The 20,037-nt window shown below is 34.2% G+C and overlaps 2 pseudogenes; both read right to left on the bottom strand.

The window, feature by feature from the left end:
* Positions 1-583: 583 nt before the first annotated feature.
* On the bottom strand, positions 584-1,518 carry LOC149221504 (putative aquaporin PIP1-4 pseudogene; annotated as a pseudogene).
* A 3,723-nt stretch (positions 1,519-5,241) lies between these two features.
* On the bottom strand, positions 5,242-6,107 carry LOC149221503 (putative aquaporin PIP1-5 pseudogene; annotated as a pseudogene).
* Between the last annotated feature and the right edge of the window lie 13,930 nt (positions 6,108-20,037).

Below are 20,037 nucleotides of genomic sequence, written 5' to 3'. Positions count from 1 at the left end.
CAAACTAACATTTTAACAACGCATTGTATTAAACATCATATCCTCCCTCTCTTACTTGTCACAATAAAAAAGAAATCATTAACCAATTGAATTAAAAATTAGTGGTTGTAATATTGATATAGTAACATAATAATGTATATTACTTCTTAGGTAAGTATTCCTATTATTTTTATGCATTAATGAACAAGTTAAACTTCTGCATGAATAACTATCCTATGCTCACATAAGCACTTGCCTTTGGAAAGGCATGTTCCCAATAAGAAGAAAATCCATTTTCGTCTCCCAATGAGCATTTATCAATCATCGGACCCCTCTTCTCCTTCCTCTCGGCTTCAAATTGCATAAAGGAATTTCCCATAAGTGACCCAACTTAAGGCGGGTTTTCTGCAACAACCAAATTGTCCATTATTTTACACAATGACCGGGCCCATGAGAACATAATCTGCCAGTGGATGTCGCTGGCCTAAATCACACTTAACACAATATATGGATATGATCCACCCTGTAAAACCATTTATCTGACGATAAAACACATGCGTTAACAGACCTCTTAGCCTAAAGTTTAAGCCCCCTCTCCAATATGCTAGACTAGGCTGGGCTGTTTCGAGGAGAGAGTTTTGAAGAGAACGACATGAATGATCATCTAGTGGTAAATAGCTACCAAGCCAATGCCCAAGAATGGACCGACCCAGAAAATCCAATGGTCATCCCAAATATGAGACTTGTTGTAGATGATGGCAGCTCCCAAGCTTCGGGCAGGGTTGATGCCAGTTCCAGTGATGGGAATTGTGACACGGTGAACCAAAAAAACTGCAAACCCTATTGTAAGTGGTGCTAGCAGAGGAACATGAGAGTCCCTGGCGCTTCGTTTGGCATCAGTAGCAGAGAAAACAGTGTAGACTAGAACGAAGGTTCCCATAATCTCAGCCCCCAAGCCATCTCCCTTGGTGTAGCCATGAGCCACAGTATTAGCACCTCCACCATTTGTTTGGTACTCACCTTCCATGAATCCCTTCACAACACCAGCACCACAGATGGCTCCCAAGCACTGACATATCATGTAGAACACAGCTCAGGGCAGAGACAACTTTATGGCCAAGAATAACCTAAAGGTAACTGCAGGGTTAATGTGACCACCTGAGATTCCTGTTGTCCAATAGACGAGGCAGTAGATCATTCCCCCAAAGGCCCATGCAATACCCTAAATTCCAACAGAATCAGTGCAAACATTGTCGGTCCTCTTGACACCCATGACCGTGAGGATCGTTGTAAAGAAACAAGAAAGTCGCCATGAACTTTGCAATACCCATCCTCCAGAAGGACCATGACGCAAACTCCCCGGGTTTGAACAGTGGAGTGGGACCAGGCTCCTTGTATATTTCTCACCTCAAAGGATTAGAAAAGCCCTGTTAGGGACACTACCATTGAAGGGTTAGTTCCTTTGGAGTTTCACTGAGGTTGGGTAAAGAATTCTGGTTTTTGTACTTTCTCACAATACTTTGTCCTTGCAAATTTCATGATTATGCTGAGTCTTAGAAAATTATGGTTATGTCCTTATTCTTGAAAACTTTATGATTGTACTCTGAAAAGGACAATTTTATTTGCTGAGTCTTAGATTTCTTTGAAAGCCCTAAGGTAATAATTGTATTGGTTACACATTGCCTTCATGTTGGGTTGTAGAATGAGCCTCTGGGCTCAAAAAACTAAAACTCCAGATACACTTGACAAGTATACATAGATGGCATTGTTTACTAAGATTGGCACACTTGACAAATATACATAGATGACATTGTTCACTAATATTGCTACACTTGACAAGTATACATAGACGACATTGTTCACTAATATTACAACTTATATAGAAATGGTATAGAGAGAATTTAATAGGGCCATTTACTTACACTCCATATATAATGATGTAGAGATAATTCAATTGGACCATTTACTTATAATATATTTAGGAATTATGTGGAGGAAATTCAATAAGATCATTTATTCTCTCATCTCATGTACACTGAATATGCTTTTCATTTTTATAGGGTAACTTGTCAATCGTTCAAACAATTGCAATGAGTTCTTTAAAGGAAATCAATATATATTATTATTTTATGGATATCATTGTAATCTCAAATAAAGAAGAAAACAACAAAAACTATTTAAAACCTCCACCAACATAATTTTCCATAAAATAAATATAACTTACAACAATGTTTTGCCATAAGAATTATAGGCCTAATGACTAGTACACATGTGCATTATGATGGAGGACACCATGTGCAAAAGAACATAGAAATAATAGTATTTTTGTCAACAAAAATGAATAAATACTACTTATTAGCATCAAATTTATAATAAGGAACCATACTTGCATGGAATTAATTTTGATCCCTATTTCCTATTGCAGTGTCTTAGTAATAAGTAGGCATAAAGAACACAAGAAGGTAATATTGATAAATGTAAGCAGTAGTAAATACAAGCTAAATAGGAAATAAAAGTGGAGTAGGAAGTAAGAAGATTTGCAGGTGGAGCCATGGAGCATTGTTAGGTACCATTTTTAAATCCGAGGAGAAGAGGATGGGGAGTTGATTCAAATTGGTGTTGATTTCAATTGGAATTGTTTCTCCTATGTGAGAAGCAAAATGATTCATCACAACCAAAGTATGTGAGAAGCAAAATGATTCATCACAACCAAAGTTTTTGATCGCATGAGCTCCATAACAATAGGATTTTATTATATAAGTTCGATAACATTTCTTTTTTTGAACTATAATGGTGTGGGTAGTCATTGTGATAAATAATGAGGGCTACATAGTAGCTAGCTCCATAACAATAGGATTTTATTATATAAGTTTGATAACATTTCTTTTTTTGAACTATAATGGTGTGGGTAATCATTGTGATAAATAACGAGGACTACATAGTAGCTAGTACCTGTCGCTTAGTGTAAATATAGCTTAATTAAACTAAAAAATAATAAAAACAAAATTCATCACAAAAATAAAATAACTAATAAAATGTTGTATTCTTGAATGCCATCAAGAAATATGATATATATATATATATATATATATATATATATATATATATATATATATATATATATATATATATTAAATTTACTAAAATTTGTTTCTAATATAACAAGAGCTACATAGTAGCTAGTACGGGTTTAGTCTAAATATAGTTTAATTAAACTAAAAAATAATAAAGATAAAGAATTCATCACAAAAGTAAAACAATTAATAAAATGTTGTATTGTTGAATCTCATCACCAAAAATTAAGAAATATGATTAACTAATATTGTTTATATTAGCATATACACACTTACACACACACACACACATATATATAATTTAGTAAAATATGTTTTTAATATAATAATAAGTCATCTAAAATTGAAAATATGGGGAAAAACTCTAAATCATGAAAATGGAAATAATAGGGGAAAAAAATCAAAATAAAAAACTTCAATAAAAAGGGGATAAATCTAAAAACAAAAACACTAGTAACTAACAAAAATGGAAGTTACTAAAAAGCCCATAATAAGACCCCAACCAATCACTTTACAAATAAATAAATTTAAATAATACTAAAAAATAACAAAAGTTGAATTCCTAACGTTAAACTATGGATAAGCAACATAATTTTTTGGTCAAAGACAAACTAATAAGCAAGTCAAAGCAAAACTGAATGGGTAGTATAATAATAAGTTATCTTAAATTGAAATTATGACGAAAAAACTAGAATTCATGAAAATGGAAATAATAGAAAAATGAAAAGAAAAAAAAAAGAAATAAATCTAAAAACAAAAAATTAATAATAATAATAATAAGAAGAAGAAGATGACAAATAAAGTTCCTCATCTGTGCAATTAAAGGGCAAGGCCCTAATTTCAATGCTTATGCAAACATAGCTTTAAAATGCTATAATATGTTATGCTTGCATTTACATTTGAACTACATTAGTCATCCAAATCAAGAATGTCTATCCAACTCAAGATTTATATAATTTTATTTCTTAAAATTTGAACTAAAATATTCAATAAAAAATTCTTTTATTATAATTATTAGCTTATAAAAATATATAGATTTTATTTTTAAAATTTTAATTTATATTTGAAAAAAATAACAACGTTCATTTATTATTTAGTTTATAAAAATGCATATTTTTATTTTATTAAAATTTGAATTTAGATTTTAACCCAAAAAAATGAGTTTTATATATATATATATATATTATTTATTAAAATTTGAATTAAAAATTCAATTAAATTTTTTAAATATAATTATCAGTGTATAAAAAATATTGATATGACAAAAATGGAGTACATTGCATTAATAAATGGTAATGATTGCAAAATCCCAATTTACGATGTATTTTACAATAAAATGTTAAAATTCTTAACCAATAATAATAGAAATAAATACAATTTTTTTTAAATAATAAAAAAATATTAAAAAATAGTATATAGTTAAACTTTATTAAATCTAAACATATTTCATATATTTGACCAAACTAATTATGGTCAACTCAATTACCTAATGCTTTATCTTCCACGATAATAACAATCACTAATTTTTCCATATTACTTCTTTTCATTTAAAATCATCTAAAAATAAAACTTAGAATTATAAACCATTCAAACTAACATTTTAACAACGCATTATATTAAACATCATATCCTCCCTTTCTTACTTGTCACAATCAAGAAGAAATCATTAATCAATTGAATTAAAGATTAGTGGTTGGAATATTGATATAATACGCATAATAATGTATATTACTTCTTAGGTAAGTATTCCTATTATCTTTATGGATTAATGAACAAGTTAAACTTTTGCATGAATAACTATGCTATGCTCACATAAACACTTGTCTTTGGAAAGGCATGTTCCCAATAAGAAGAAAATCCATTTTAGTCTCCCAGTGAGCAATTATCAATCATCGGACCCCTCTTCTCCTTCCTCTCGGCTTCAAATCGCATAAAGGAATTTTCCATAAGTGACCCAGCTTAATGCGGGTTTTTTGCAACAACCAAAGGGTCCGTTATTTTACACAATGACCGGACCCACGAGAGCATAATGTGCCAGTGGATGTCGCTGGCCTAAATCACACTTAACAAAATATATGGATATCATCCACCCTGTAAAACCATTTATCTGATGACAATACACATGCGTTAACAGACCTCTAAGTCTAAAGTTTAAGCCCCCTCTCCAATATGCTGGACTAGGCTGGGTCTAGGAGCGAGTTTTGAAAGGAATGGCACGAATGATCATCTAGTGGTAAATAGCTACCAAGCCAATACCCAAGAATGGACCGACCCAGAAAATCCAATGGTCATCCCAAATATGAGACTTGTTGTAGATGATGGCAGCTCCCAAGCTTCGGGCAGGGTTGATGCCAGTTCCAGTGATGGGAATTGTGACAAGGTGAACCAAAAAAACTGCAAACCCTATTGGAAGTGGTGCTAGCAGAGGAACATGAGAGTCCCTGGCGCTTCGTTTGGCATCAGTAGCAGAGAAAACGGTGTAGACCAGAACGAAGGTTCCCACAATCTCAGCCCCCAAGCCATCTCCCTTGGTGTAGCTATGAGCCACAATATTAGCACCTCCACCGTTTGTTTGGTACTCACCTTCCATGAATCCCTTCACAACACCAGCGCCACAGATGGTTCCCATCCACTAGCATATCATGTAGAACACAGCTCAGGGCATAGACAACTTTATGGCCAAGAACAACCTAAAGGTAACTGCAGGGTTAATGTGACCACCTGAAATTCCTGCTGTGCAATAGACGAGGCAGTAGATCATTCCCCCAAAGGCCCATGCACTACCCTAAATTCCAACAGAATCAGTGCAAACATTGTCGGCCCTCTTGACACCCATGACCGCGAGGATCGTGATGTAAAGAAACAAGAAAGTCGCCATCAACTTTGCAATACCCGTCCTCCAGAAGGACCATGACGTGAACTCCCCGGGTTTGAACAGTGGAGTGGGACCAGGCTCCTTGTAATCCTTTTCCCTCGTCTGTGCCGCAGTCCCAGCTGATGCCTCTCGGAATACTTGTTCACCCCAAGCTTAATGTCTTCTTCTTTTCCTTCCATTTTCAACACAAATACTCACAAAGAACCAAAGGATTCTAAGACTGTCTGAAACGCTCGAAAGAAACCCAAATACTGTAGCGCAACAAATGCAGAATGAATGTGTGTGATTAGCTTAATGCATGTTTATTCAGAGAAAGAAATACTTAGCATTCGTCGTTCTGAGATGATGCTGATATTACCAGAGTGGGGATAGGACCAGTTCCCGCCAATTCGCAGGGGAGTACACCTCACAAAGTTGGGCACCTCGGCTAAGCAAGGAAGCACGTGAAGTAATTCAATCCCTCCGGTTCTTTCATCTCCAAAAAGTTGGTCCGTTACCTCACTTACGGTTGTTGAATAAGGATGGACGAATTCCTGTAAGAGAAATCCTCTTCTGCAGCACTGAGAGGGGAATAAACCGGTTAAGCCATCAGTAAATTGTTAAGCAAGAAGTAGTTTTTTATTACTCTGTGAACATTACGTAACTTAATTATTAGTTTTTTCCTAATTACTAAATAAGGCAGCGCCTAACGAGCCATATATCAAGTATTAAATGCACCCGGAGATGCACGCGATATAGCTCGTTAACACGCAAAATGCAAAACTCCTCACTAAATAAAAAAAGGCATTTTACGTGTTAACGAGCTATATCGCGTGCATCTCCGGGTGCATTTAATACTTGATATATGGCTCGTTAGGTGTAATCACTAAATATTAATCCGACAACTTAGAAATTTTCAATCGTCTAACATTCTATTTAATGGTGCAAACTTGTACACAGTAACAACTAAAAATATTGTTTTAAAAAAAAAATCACCTTACCACATAATTATATATAATTATAACTTATATATATTTATAAAAAAAATCTTAAAAACAAAATACAAACGAACCTTTTTAACCAAACCTAATTAATATATATATATATATATATATATATATATATATATATATATATATATATATCACATTTATTATATTATTTATGTTATAAATTGTAAGGTTATGTATATATAAAAAGGATCGGAATAAACAAAATCTAAAGAATGTGCATATCATAAATATTAAACAAAAACGCCACAAACAAAATCTAAAGAGTGTGCATATAATAAAAATTAAAACAACAAAAACGCCATATACAAAATCTAAAGAATGTGCCTATAATAAATATAAAACACAAAAAAAAGAGAACGAGGGGGCAAGTGAAAAATATACTCGACTATGTGTGATAACGAGTTTCCTTCTGAAAAGGGAATTTATATATATATATATATATGGGGATTTATATATATATATATATATATATAGAGCTCTCTAACGTGCTATGAGTTTGACGCATACTACACACTTTATAATGTCTCCAATCCTAACATAAAACAGATGGCGCATATAGTATTAATGTGAATATGTGGAAGGCGACATCAACCTACAAACTACATCAACCTTTTTTGGTTAGAGGAAAAAAAGCGCTTATGAATTTATATTAATAAAACATATAGTACATATTACTTAGTTTTTCAATATGTGTATTCAAACTTTTTTCAGAAATAAATGTATTTCTCTTTTACTACTTAATCCTATGGATCTTACATGTGTCCATTTAATGTTCAAAATACCAAAAAAAAACTATCTTTTAACTTACTATGTCCATTTGGTGTTTTCCTCTTTACATTGCCTTGTAATTACTAGTATTATCTGAATGAAAAAAAATAAAAAATTGTATAATCTATTATACTTCCATTATCTATGAAAAAATTATGCTTCTAGCACTTATCATGGCTCTTTGTTCATATGCTGAAAATAAAAACAAACCATGTTCTTTATTAATACCTTTTTGATAGCAAGTCTGTTGTCCAATTCTGTTCCTTATAGATGTGATCAAAATTTATATGATGGTATGTGCTCACCAATGTCTTGATACATTTCATCCAATTGATTAATATGGGAGGATTGAAATTGTTATAACCTTTCATCCAATCTACTATTCCTTTTGCATCACCGTAGACCTGTATGTGATCCATTCCTAGCCATTTTGTCACGATCAGTACTCCCCATAGTGCAATAATCTCTGCTTTATTGTTTGTGCCTTGTCCTCCTTCCCACCAGAAGTGAAATAATTTCCCCGGTTCTATGACTATATAGGCACGACATCCACATCTTCTTCTGAAGCAAGCACCATCGAAAAATCCCACTGGATATGTTTTCTAAATATCTTTGTCCTTGATAATTCTGTGTTTGTTGTTATTCTTAGATGGACCATATTCATTGAAATATGCCACAGTTTTGATGATATCCTCCCTCACAACTGATGCTTATGATAAAAAAATAAGTGCATTACGACTTTGCCAGATGGACCATAAAAGATAAAATGGGAGAAATTTGTACCTATCATGTGATTTGAACCAAATCCTCAGACAATGCCTCAATGTTGTATGATGTTGAGGAGATACAATGTTGAAAAAACCTAAGACCCCTTCCCAAAGAGCTTTCGTGTAAGAGCAGTGAAGAAAAACATGAGAATTATTCTCACTGTTGTTCCTACAAAGTAGACAAATTCTTGGGCTTGAGTACCCTCTGCGCTGAAGGTTATTCCATGTCAAGGTTCTGTCCATGATAGCCAGCCAACAAAAACATTTGATCTTGTTAGGTAGTTTCCCTTTCCAGATGACCTGAACCCAGGATGGTGCCTAATTTCCTTTCTCTTTCTTTTGTAATGACATAATATTTCCTTTACCATCAGGAGCCCCTTTTTAAAGTTAGCCCCCCCATGTCATCTGATCCTCCTGATCATTAAGTGATATACCTGCATTTCTGAGATTTGCAATATAAACTTCCCATTCACTAATATACTCCCTAGGCATTTGTATATCCCCAACTCTTTTCCAACTCTTTTAGACTCTCTCCTAGACAAGTCAAGGGGGGTAGTCCCTAGGGTGAATGAATGAGAATAGTCTGTTAACACAGAATCTAGGAGACTTAAAGATGGACAACTTGATGAATGTAAACAAGTCTTGGTTAACCGAAATGGATAAATATTAATAAAATAAGACATAACCACACGATATAAATGATTATAGACCATTGCCTTTATACTCAATTAACCATAGACTAAATAAAACAAACAAGTTATCCAGGGAAATTTATAAATGTGACAAATAGTGGCGATCATGAATGATCAATGCCCAAAACTTTATCATGCAAGAGTTTCTAGCAATTAAATCCTCTGAAAAATTATGAAATTTAAATGTTAACCGATGATTCCAGTTTTAAAATGATTTTCATTAATAACTCAGAGAATAATTTATCATTTTCCAATAGTCAATGATTTTAAAACATTAATCGCACCCGACAATAGAGAAATCACTACCACGAAAGGACACCAAGGAGCTTTAGATTAACAAATTAATTATTCCTTAGGTAATTAATTTAATGTGGCAAATAAAAATAAATAAATTTTTAAATGCGACAAAAGTAAAACAAATCAAAATGGTTAATAAATTGAAATTTTAATGGGCCATAGGCCACATTAAAATTTAATGTGAAAGTGCAAATCCTCTTTTGATTTAATTCTTTTCAGAATTTTAATGTCACATAAATTAATTTTTTTAATTTTTAGATTTTTAAAATATTTTTTATTTAAACAAAAAAAATAAAATCAAAACAACAAAAAATTTAAAATGAAAACAAACCAAAAATTAAAAAAAGGAAAAGAAATTAAAATGAAACCTAAACCAAAAAGTATATTTTTTATTCTTTTATTTTTATAAAACATTGAACATTCAACCAAAGTTAGAAAATTCAAAAAGTAATATCGAAATCAAAAGGAAACTAACTAAACTAAAAAAAATAAAAAAATAAAACCTAAACCTAACCTAATGCATACACAATACAAATGAAATAAAAAAGAAAAAGTTGAATGTTTGGTGTTGTGTGTGCACGCTTGGCAGGGGCTCGATGACGACAAGGATGGTAGAAGATTTGTGACAGACGAAGAGCTGAAAGGATGGTAGCGATGAAAGCGAGGGAGAGATGGAGCTGCAACAAGGAAGATGGCCATGGGTTAGGAGGGAGATGGAGCTTACACAGGAAGAAAGGGAGGAGAACAACAATGTTAGGGAGGAGGGCAGCATGCAAAGATAAAAATACAAGTGTATAAGGAGTTGCAGATGGCAAGAGCTGGGATCGATGGTGGTAGGAGAGGAGCCCGAGGGTAAGCCAACAAGGAGCTGCAAGTTGACAGGTCGAGGAGCAACGTATGGAGGAGAAGATGTGGCTCAATGAGATGATGACTTTTTGTAGGTTTAATGGAGAATGCAGGCAACAACAAAGGGCTGTGGGCCTTTCTTAAAAAAAATTGAAATTTTCTGTAGTAAGAAGAATAAAAAGAAAAACCCAGGGAGCATTTCCAGGTAGCCAATGGTAGCCTCAAGAAACCCAAAATAAACCTAGAAAAATTGAATTCCACATCAATATATTTTTTATGCTTCAGATTTAACCTTGAAACCCTCATGAAAATTTCGAAATCTAAGAATTTTGGAACCCTTGGACTGCAAAAAAAATTGAATAATATCCCTGGAAGATTATGTTGATAAAACCCCAGAGATCCAAATCTTACCCTCCAAGGCCTAGATCTGGACTCTACACAAATTTCTTCCTCACATTTGTAGCTGTTTGATAACAATAAAACACCCAAACGATATATCCAATGATAAAAACTAAAACTCAGAAAAACCCACATTAGAAAAATAGTTACAAAATTTACAAACTGCAAGCTCTAATCAACCAGATCTATCATTATGCCACATAAAAAGTTAAAATTTTTAAATATGAAAGGAGGTGCTAACTCGAAACTTTTCATGCATTTCCAACAAAATTCTTATAATAATTCCAGAGCTAATCTAGCCGGGCTCTTCCAGTAACATAGATTGAGAGTTGGCTGGTCCAACTAAAAGCTTCCCCTAACGCCCGAGGATCTACAATCAAAATTTCCCTGCAAAACTCAATCCAGCCATCAAAATAGAGCGAGAAAATAATAATAATAAAACTCAGACAAATAGATATATCTGCTATTACCTTCAAAATTTAGATTATTATTCAAACCCCAGCGACTAAGCAAGATATTTGTACTCAAATCACTCTTTAGAAGCTATCATCAATGACTTTAGAAAAAATTATGCATGAAAACAACACATCTTACAGTATTTCCATGAAGAGTAACACCAGCAGAACTTAACCTCAAAGTCTTTCTTTATTTTCCAGAAAAAGATTACACAAGAGATTTTTGCTAAGCACACGACTCAAAGGTCAAATAGATCAACTGACAAACAACTTCCTATGTAAAGATAAATCCTCCAATGGCTAGTTTGAGTGATCCCCGTCAAAGCAATCTCGACCGTTGATGAAGATTAAAATTTATTTTAATCTCATTCGTTAAAATATTTAATTCTTGAGGAAATTCGAATTTTTCAATTAAATGCGTTTTTAATTAACTCAAAAATTAATTTTTTGAGTTAATTTCCCCAAAAAATTGACTTTGACTTAACTTCAGGGATCAAAGGTTTAAAATCTATCAAAATAATTAATTTACCTTAGTCTTGGGACCTTTTAAATTTAATTTTTAAGGACCGACAAATTTTACCTTTGGATAATTTAAATTTACCTAGGACCTAGAATTAATTAAATTTTTGGCCTAGGATTTTGATTAATTTCTGGCCAGAAAATTTAATTAATTAACCTATGAGGGGATAAATTATTTTTCCAACCCTCAAGGAAGTTTACATCATGATTTTCATACTTTTTACATCATAAGGGGTAAAACTCATTTGTAATAGACCCTCACAGACTACCCATTTCTGTGACACAAATATAATCCAGCAGACCAAGCAATTTGTAATAAAATAACCTAACCAAATAGTTAGGATTATTCCCAAATTACTTTTACATATGCTAGATCTAGAACACCATGACTCGCCTAAGAGCCTAGCGACAAATTCCATTCTAGCTTTGGGGTAAAACAGGACGAAAACTCTACCGACCATCCGAGAATGGATCGGTGAGACAAAAAACCTCTCAGAATGACGATTGTCACTAGAAAATTAGGTTTACCTAGGTCATTACATACATGACACGGATCTGCTGAGTTTATTTACATTATACACATGCAGAAAGAATTTACACAATGCCTTGGAAGTTAAGCTGACGATGATAGCTAGATGACACAGACGCATCGATCAAGTGCTATCCCTTTTGTGAAAAAAAGGAGTGTACTGCTATGGGTCGTTGACACGTAGTGGTCAACATCTGGCTCTACTTAGGGACACGTTGTTGTATAGGAGGAATGTGAGAATCCAGAATTTGCATCCACACAACACACAATATAACATAAGTAGCGTCCATCCAAAAATAATCATATAACATTACGCATAGGAAAGATATAAACTCTTCATTTATTAACTATCCTAATAACTTGAAAAACACAAATCTAACTACAAAATGGAATACTGAAATAACAGGGTATAAGGTTAGAAATACAATACAAAGATTCCCCATGGCATAAGATGCGTTCAATATAGTGCATATTGAGCATTTCCCTACTTTCAGCCAAATTTGTTGGCTGTTTCTCAGATGTGCCATGTCCAATCCTGCACATGGTAGGACTTTTTTCTATCCGAAAATCAAGCTGCTCGTGACCATCAGATGGATCAAACCGCTTTCTCATTCTCTTTCTCTTGCATTTTTTCTTTTTGGCAGGCTGTGATGTTGATAATGTGGTCGACGCACAACTTCCTTCTTGATCCGAAAAATTCTCATATGAAAATTTGGAATGTTTAAGACTTCTGTGACCTGTGCTTCTTTATGAACCTAATCTGTTATGACTGGTGGATCAACCATGTATGCATCAACCTGATTCTTATCAATTTCCATTTTATCCAGGTCACCTTCAATTAGCCACTTTTCAATGGAACAAATGACCTCCTCATAATAAGATTGAGCTTGCTGCTGCAGATAGGGAGGCTAATGATTTTTTGACGTTTACTTGTTTCTTTAATCCTCTAACTGATGCTGAAATTTCTGTACCTGTATCTTTTCCATTATTATGACATCCAACTAGTTAGAGTGTTCAACCTTTATAACACTGAGCTCCTTGGCATGGTTTTCCTCCATGGTCAATAACCTATTCTTAAGACATATCTGACCAGCTTCCATGTCCTTTATAATTTTATCATTCTTTAATTTCATGCCCATGAAGCAGTTTTGCATATAGTTTATCTCTTTCTTATGATTTTCTTGCATGGTAGCTAACTGATTATTATAATCGAATCTCATGATGGTCATTTCTTCATCCATAGTTGACAATCTATTCTGAATCAAAGTTATTTCTTCTTGATAACTTGCTTCCACGGTAGTGACTTGATTTGAATGATTGAATTCCATGATCGTCATCTTTTCCTCTAGGGATAATAACTTGCTTTGTATAAAATCAATTTCCCTGGCGTGATAAACTGTTAATCTTGCTTGATTAAGTTCCATATCTTTAATAAGTTGACCCTGATTAACTTCTGCATTCTTTCTTACTTGAGCCTGATTTAACTGTATGTCTTTAACCATTTGAATTAACTCATTGAAATCATTTTCAACTTCTATAGTTTCCTTTACTTCAGCTTTCACTTTGACCTTCTATTTATCTTCAAAGTCATCAATGATTGATTGTATAGAATCAAAAGTGTTAAATTAACAAACCAATTTAAAACATCTCCAGATAAGGTGAGAACGAAAATCTTCATTTTCACATCTTCATATTTCAAAATATGGGCGACACTTGCTTATACAAAGACTGGCATTCTGAAGGTGAGTTTCGGTAGTAAAAGCATTGTTACCTTGAAAAGGAGGAAATTCATTGATGGCTTCACCCAAAACATAAGAATAACTATGCAGAGCTCCCTGAATATTAGTAAAATCACAAGGAGAAAACAAGTTAAAATCCATGATGATCTTCTTAATGGGAAAAAGATGAGCCAAATAGATATTAGAAAGAGAGATCCCTGCTCAAGAAAATTAAAACATTTACAAGAAGCGAGCTTCTAGCAGAAATTATTGTAAGAAATGGAAGAAGTGGAGTTGCCACTTGAGCATGAATTTCTCACAAAATTTCCAAAGGCGAAACTGAAAAGTTAGTGGATGGAGGCAGATGGATATTCAGGGAGGGCTCCTTGTCTGGGATTAAATGAATGAATAAGTGGAGTTGCCACCCAAATAGGAAACCAACCGGAATATCCAGGTGTAGAAAGTGAAGATGAAAGGATTAGATAAGAGAGATGACGATAGTTAGGATGGTGAGAAATGAAGAGACGAAATGACATTAGAAAAAATAGATGGAATGTCATAAAGAAAAGGTCCAATAAATTGGTCCTTGGTGGAAATGCCAAGAACTTTTGGCTTTGCCGGATTGAATGAAAGATGAGGAATGAGAAGAGTGATGAGGAAATGTCGAGAATAAAATATCCTCGACAATGGCGCCAAAAAATGTTATGCCGCTTGATGGGCTAATGAATGGCGGAAAATATGAGATGATTAAAAAATGTCGTGAGGACCAAGGAAAGAAAAACTATATCCCCGACAACAACACCAAAAAATGTTGTCGCACAAAGTGTCTAGGCACTGTGACAACGCTCAGAGTAAGGATTGTCACTCTAATCCTTACTTACTCCATTTAGACTCTCTCCTAGACAAGTCAAGGGGGGTAATCCCCGGAGTGAATGAATGACAATAGTCTGTGGAACACAGACTCTAGGAGACTTAAAGATGGACAACTTGATGAATGTAAACAAGTCCTGGTTAACCGAAATGGATAAATCTTAATAAAATAAGACACAACCACAAGATATAAATGATTATAGACCAGTGCCTTTATACTCAATTAACCATAGACTAAATAAAAACAAGTTATCCAGAGCAATTTATAAATGTGACAAATAGTGACGATCATGAATGATCAATGCCCAAAACTTTATCTAGCAATTAAATCTTGTGAAAAATTATGAAATTTAAATGCTAAGCAATGATTCCAGATTTAAAATGATTTTCATTAATAACCCAGATCTAGAATAATTTATCATTCTCCAATAGTCAATGATTTTAAAACATTAATCGCACTTGACAATAGAGAAATCACTACCACAAAAGGACACCAAGGAACTTTAGATTAACAATTTAATTATTCCTTAGGTAATTAATTTAATGTGGCAAATGAAAAAAATAAATTTTTAAATGTGACAAAAGTAAAACAAATCAAAAGGGTTAATAAATTGAAATTTTAATGGGCCATAGGCCACATTAAAATTTAATGTGAAAACACAAATCCTCTTTTGATTTAATTCTTTTAGGAATTTTAAAGTCACATAAATGAAATTTTTAAATTTTTAGATTTTTTAAATGTTTTTAAAAAAATATAATTTAAACCAAAAAAAAATAAAATCAAAATAACAAAAAAATTAAAATGAAAACAAAACAAAAATAAAAAAAGGAAAATAAATTAAAATGGAACCTAAACCAAAAAGTAGATTTTTTATTCTTTTATTTTTATAAAACATTGAACATTCAACCAAAGTTAAAAAAATAAAAAATAAAATCGAAATCAAAAGGAAACTAACTAAACTAAAAAAATAAAAAAGTAAGACCTAAACCTAACCTAACACATACACAATACAAATGAAATAAAAAGAAAAATTGAATGTTTGGTGCTATGTGTGCAGGCTTGGTAGGGGCTTGACGGCGGCAAGGATGATAGAAGAGCTGCAACGGATGAGGAGCTACAAGGATGGTAGCGATGACAGTGAGGGAGAGATGGAGCTGCAACAAGGAAGGTAGTTGTGGGTTAGGAGGGAGATAGAGCTTACGCAGGAAGAAAGGGAGGAGTACGGAAGTGTTAGGGAGGAGGGCAGCCCACAGAGATAAAAATGCAGGTGTATAAGGAGCTGCAGATGGCAGGAGCTGGGATCGATTATGACAAGAGAGGAGCCCGAGGCTAAGCCAGCGAGGAGCTACAGGTTGACAGGTCGAGGAGTAGCATATGGAGGAGAAAATGTGGCTCATTGAGATGAGGGTTTTTTGCAGGTTTAATGGAGAATGCAAGCAACATCAAAGGGATGTAGGCCTTTCTTAAAATAAATAAATAAAAAAATCGAAATTTTCTGCAGTAAGAAGAATAAAAAGAAAAACCTAGGAAGCATTTCCAAGCAGCTAATGGTAGCTTCAAGAAACCCAAAATAAACCTAGAAAAATCGAATTCCACATGAACATATTTTCTATGCTTCAGATTTAGCCTTGAAATCCTCATGAAAATTTCCAGATCTAAGAATTTTGTAACCCTTGGATTGCAATTTTTTTTTAATAATATCCCTGGAAGATTATGTTGATAAAACCCCAGAGATCCAGATCTTACCTTCCAGGGCCTAGATATGGAATCTACGCAAATTTCTTCCTAAGATCTGTAGCTGCACGACAACAAGAAAACACCCAAACGATATATACAATGATAAAAACTAAAACCCAGAAAAAACCACATTAGAAAAATAATTACAAAATTTACAAACTACAGGCTCTAATCGGCTAGATCTATCATTATGTCGCACAAAAAGTTAAATTTTTTAAAGTTTAAAGGAGGTGCTAACTCGAAACCCTTCGTGCATACCAAAAAAATTCTTATAATAAGCTCGGAGCTAATATAGCTAGGCTCTTCTGGGAACACAGATCGGGAGTTGGCTGGTCCAACTAAAAACTTCCCCTATCGCCCAAGGATCTACAATCAAAATTTCCTTTCAAAACTCAATCTCGCCATCAAAATAGAGCAAGAAAATAATAATAATAATTAGAAAAATAGAGATACCTACTATTACGTTCAAAATTTAGATTATTATTCAAACTTCAGCGACTGAGCAAGATACTTGTACTCAAATCACTCTTTAGAATCTATCATCAATGGCTTTAGAAAAAATTATGCATGAAAACAACACATCTTATAGTATTTCCATGAAGAGTAACACCAGCAGAACTTAACCCCAAAGTCTTTCTTTATTATCTAGAAAAATATTACACAAGAGCTTCTTACTAAGCACACGGATCAAAGGTCGGATAGATCAACTGACAAATGACTTCCTATTTAATGATAAATCCTCCAACGGCTAGTTCGAGTGATCCTCGTCAAAGAAGTTTCAACTGTTGATGAAGATTAAAATTTCTTTTAATCTCATCCATCGAAATATTTAATTCTTGAGGAAATTCGATTTTTTCAATTAAATGCATTTTAATTAACTCAAAAATTAAAATTTTAGCTAATTTCCCCAAAAAATTGACTTTGACTTAACCCTAGGGATCAAAGGTTTAAAAATTATCAAAATAATTAATTTACCTTAGTCCCGGGACCTTTTAAAATTTAATTTTTAAGGATCGACGAATTTTGCCTTTGGAGAATTTAAATTTACTTAGGACCTAGAATTAATTAAATTTCTAGCTTAGGATTTTAATTGATTTTTGGTGAGAAAATTTAATTAATTAACCTATGAGGGGATAAATTACTTTTCTAACCCTCAAGATACTTTACATCATGATTTTCATATTTTTTACATTATAAGGAGGAAAACTCATTTGTAATAGACCCTCACAGACTACCCATTTCTGCAACACAAATATAATCTAGCAAATCAAGCAATTTGTAATAAAATAACCTAACCAAATAGCTAGGATTATTTCCAAATTAATTTTACATAGACTCAATCTAGAACACTCAGACTCGCCTAAGATCCTAGCGACAAAATCCATTCCAGCTTTGGGGTAACACTGGAGGAAAACTCTGCTGACCATCCGAGAATGGCTCAGTGAGACAGAAAACCTCCCAGAATGGAGATCGTCACTAGAAAGGTAGGCTTACCTAGGTCGCTACATACATGACATGAATCTGCTGAGATTATTTACATTATACACATGCAGAAAGGGTTTACATAACATCTTGTAAGTCAAGCTGATGATGATCGCTGGACGGCACTGACACATCGATCAAGTGCTATACCTTTTGCGAAAAATGGTGTGTACTGCTATGGGTCATTGACATGTAGTGGTGAACAGGAAGCAAAGGCCTTTTCCATACAGAGTTAACCAGAAACTCGAGATCTTTCATGCCCAACCATCGAGGATTGAATTTAAAAGGATATGAATGCCTCAGGAGCTCCTCTCCCCAGGATAGAGAAATCAACATATGGTCTAAGATGTTGCCAGGGATTATCATTGATTTCAATTCAGACAGATTTTGGGATAGAGATAGGCTCACCATAAATCTATCGATCTGCTTAGAAATGCCTTCCCCACCAGTCCGCCCATTCCTCCAGGTGGGACCAAGGGGTTCCGGTGCAATGTCAACTAGAGCATGTGTCTCCATCATATCAATGACATATGTAGTGAGAACATCCTCCTTTTCCCTGCTCCCCCATATCTCCACCTTACCCAAAGAAAAGTTCAAATCACCAGTTATAATAAGTGAACTCATCCCTAGTTGTCTAGAATTTGACACCCTATCCCAATATAATTTGCATTTGGAATATGGAGCATAAGAGTCAATTATGTAGATTCTTTGAGAGAACCCAATTTATAGCCTGACATAATAATACCTGAACATGAATAATATGATTTTAAATCATAGATCTTGGGGTTATACATCACCCCCAATCCCCCCGAAATTCCTTTAATGCCAATAGCATAGACATGCCATTGTGGAAAAATAGCGAGCATTGTCTCCCATGCTTTCTCCCACTCAGTCATGGTTTCTGGAAATAAGATCATAGAAGGTTGATGTGTTCTAACCAAACCCTAGAGAGAGCATATTTTATGGAGCGCTCCCAACCCCCCAACATTTAATGAGATAATGGTCATGGGGGAACCTTGTGTTTGGGTGTATCCCCTATAAGGACCCGTGAACTATGGAAATCTATAATAGATATCCTCCCAGTGGTGAATGCACTGTCAATGATAAAAGGATCCCCTCCAAATTCTGTATCCGAGGAAGTGTATTTAGTCACTTTCTTGTATTTAGGAGCCCTTTTTTTTGTAGATAGTAACGTTATGCTGGGTAAGAAGACCAGAGAGGGTCTCAGGACTCTGGTAGAAATACCTCTTAATGGTCATAGGTTTTAGAGAATCGGCATAACTGTTCAGAGCTTCCAACTCTTTGTAAGGTGAAAGAGTTGTTGATGTTGATGCATTCCCATGAGGAAGGGAAGAGGGGGTGAGGCCTTCTGCTCGACCCTGTAATGGAGGGTTAGCCGCCAGGCAGTCCAAACCGAGAAATGTCTGGGGATGTCCAAAAGGGTCAATTTCTTCCCCAAATACCAAATGATCAACATAATCAATAATGTGTGGCAGAGGCACTTCTCCACAATGTGGAAGTGGTCGATATTCTAGTAAATTCATGACTCATGCAATCATTATGCTTCGTGCTATCAATAGTCAAAGAAAAATGTTTATCATAATAATCTGATACAATTATAGAATTGTTTAAGCTATGAACATCAAAGGCATCTCGGAGGAACGAAATAACTGGTGAAACACAAATAATTGGGTCTAGGTCACGAATTATTACTTAAGCAACAAACCTTGATGTCATGTCCCAAGAAGTTGTTTCAAAGTCCTTATACACCCGATTTTCCATGCCCCCATCAGTGGAAATATGTAGTTGATTATTATATAACTCCCGAGACCCGTGAACTTGTACCCCTGATTCATCAAACCTGGACATGCAGCAATGAGGTGCCCAGTCTCGTGACATTGTAGGCCCTAAACCACACTCCCTAGTAATCAATAGAAAGTGTAATTGAGAAACTACTCCACTTAATTTACAACTCCACTATCAAACCCCTACCCAATTCCACCTCCACCAGTACCCACACCATCCTCTTATGTAATT

This window comes from Pinus tabuliformis, chromosome Q, assembly GCF_031772625.1.
Source record: "Pinus tabuliformis cultivar Carrire ecotype Pingquan chromosome Q, CPIR1, whole genome shotgun sequence".
Lineage (NCBI taxonomy): Eukaryota > Viridiplantae > Streptophyta > Pinopsida > Pinales > Pinaceae > Pinus > Pinus tabuliformis.
The sequence above is the reverse complement of the archived record's forward strand: the minus strand, read 5'-3'. Positions and strand labels throughout refer to the sequence as shown.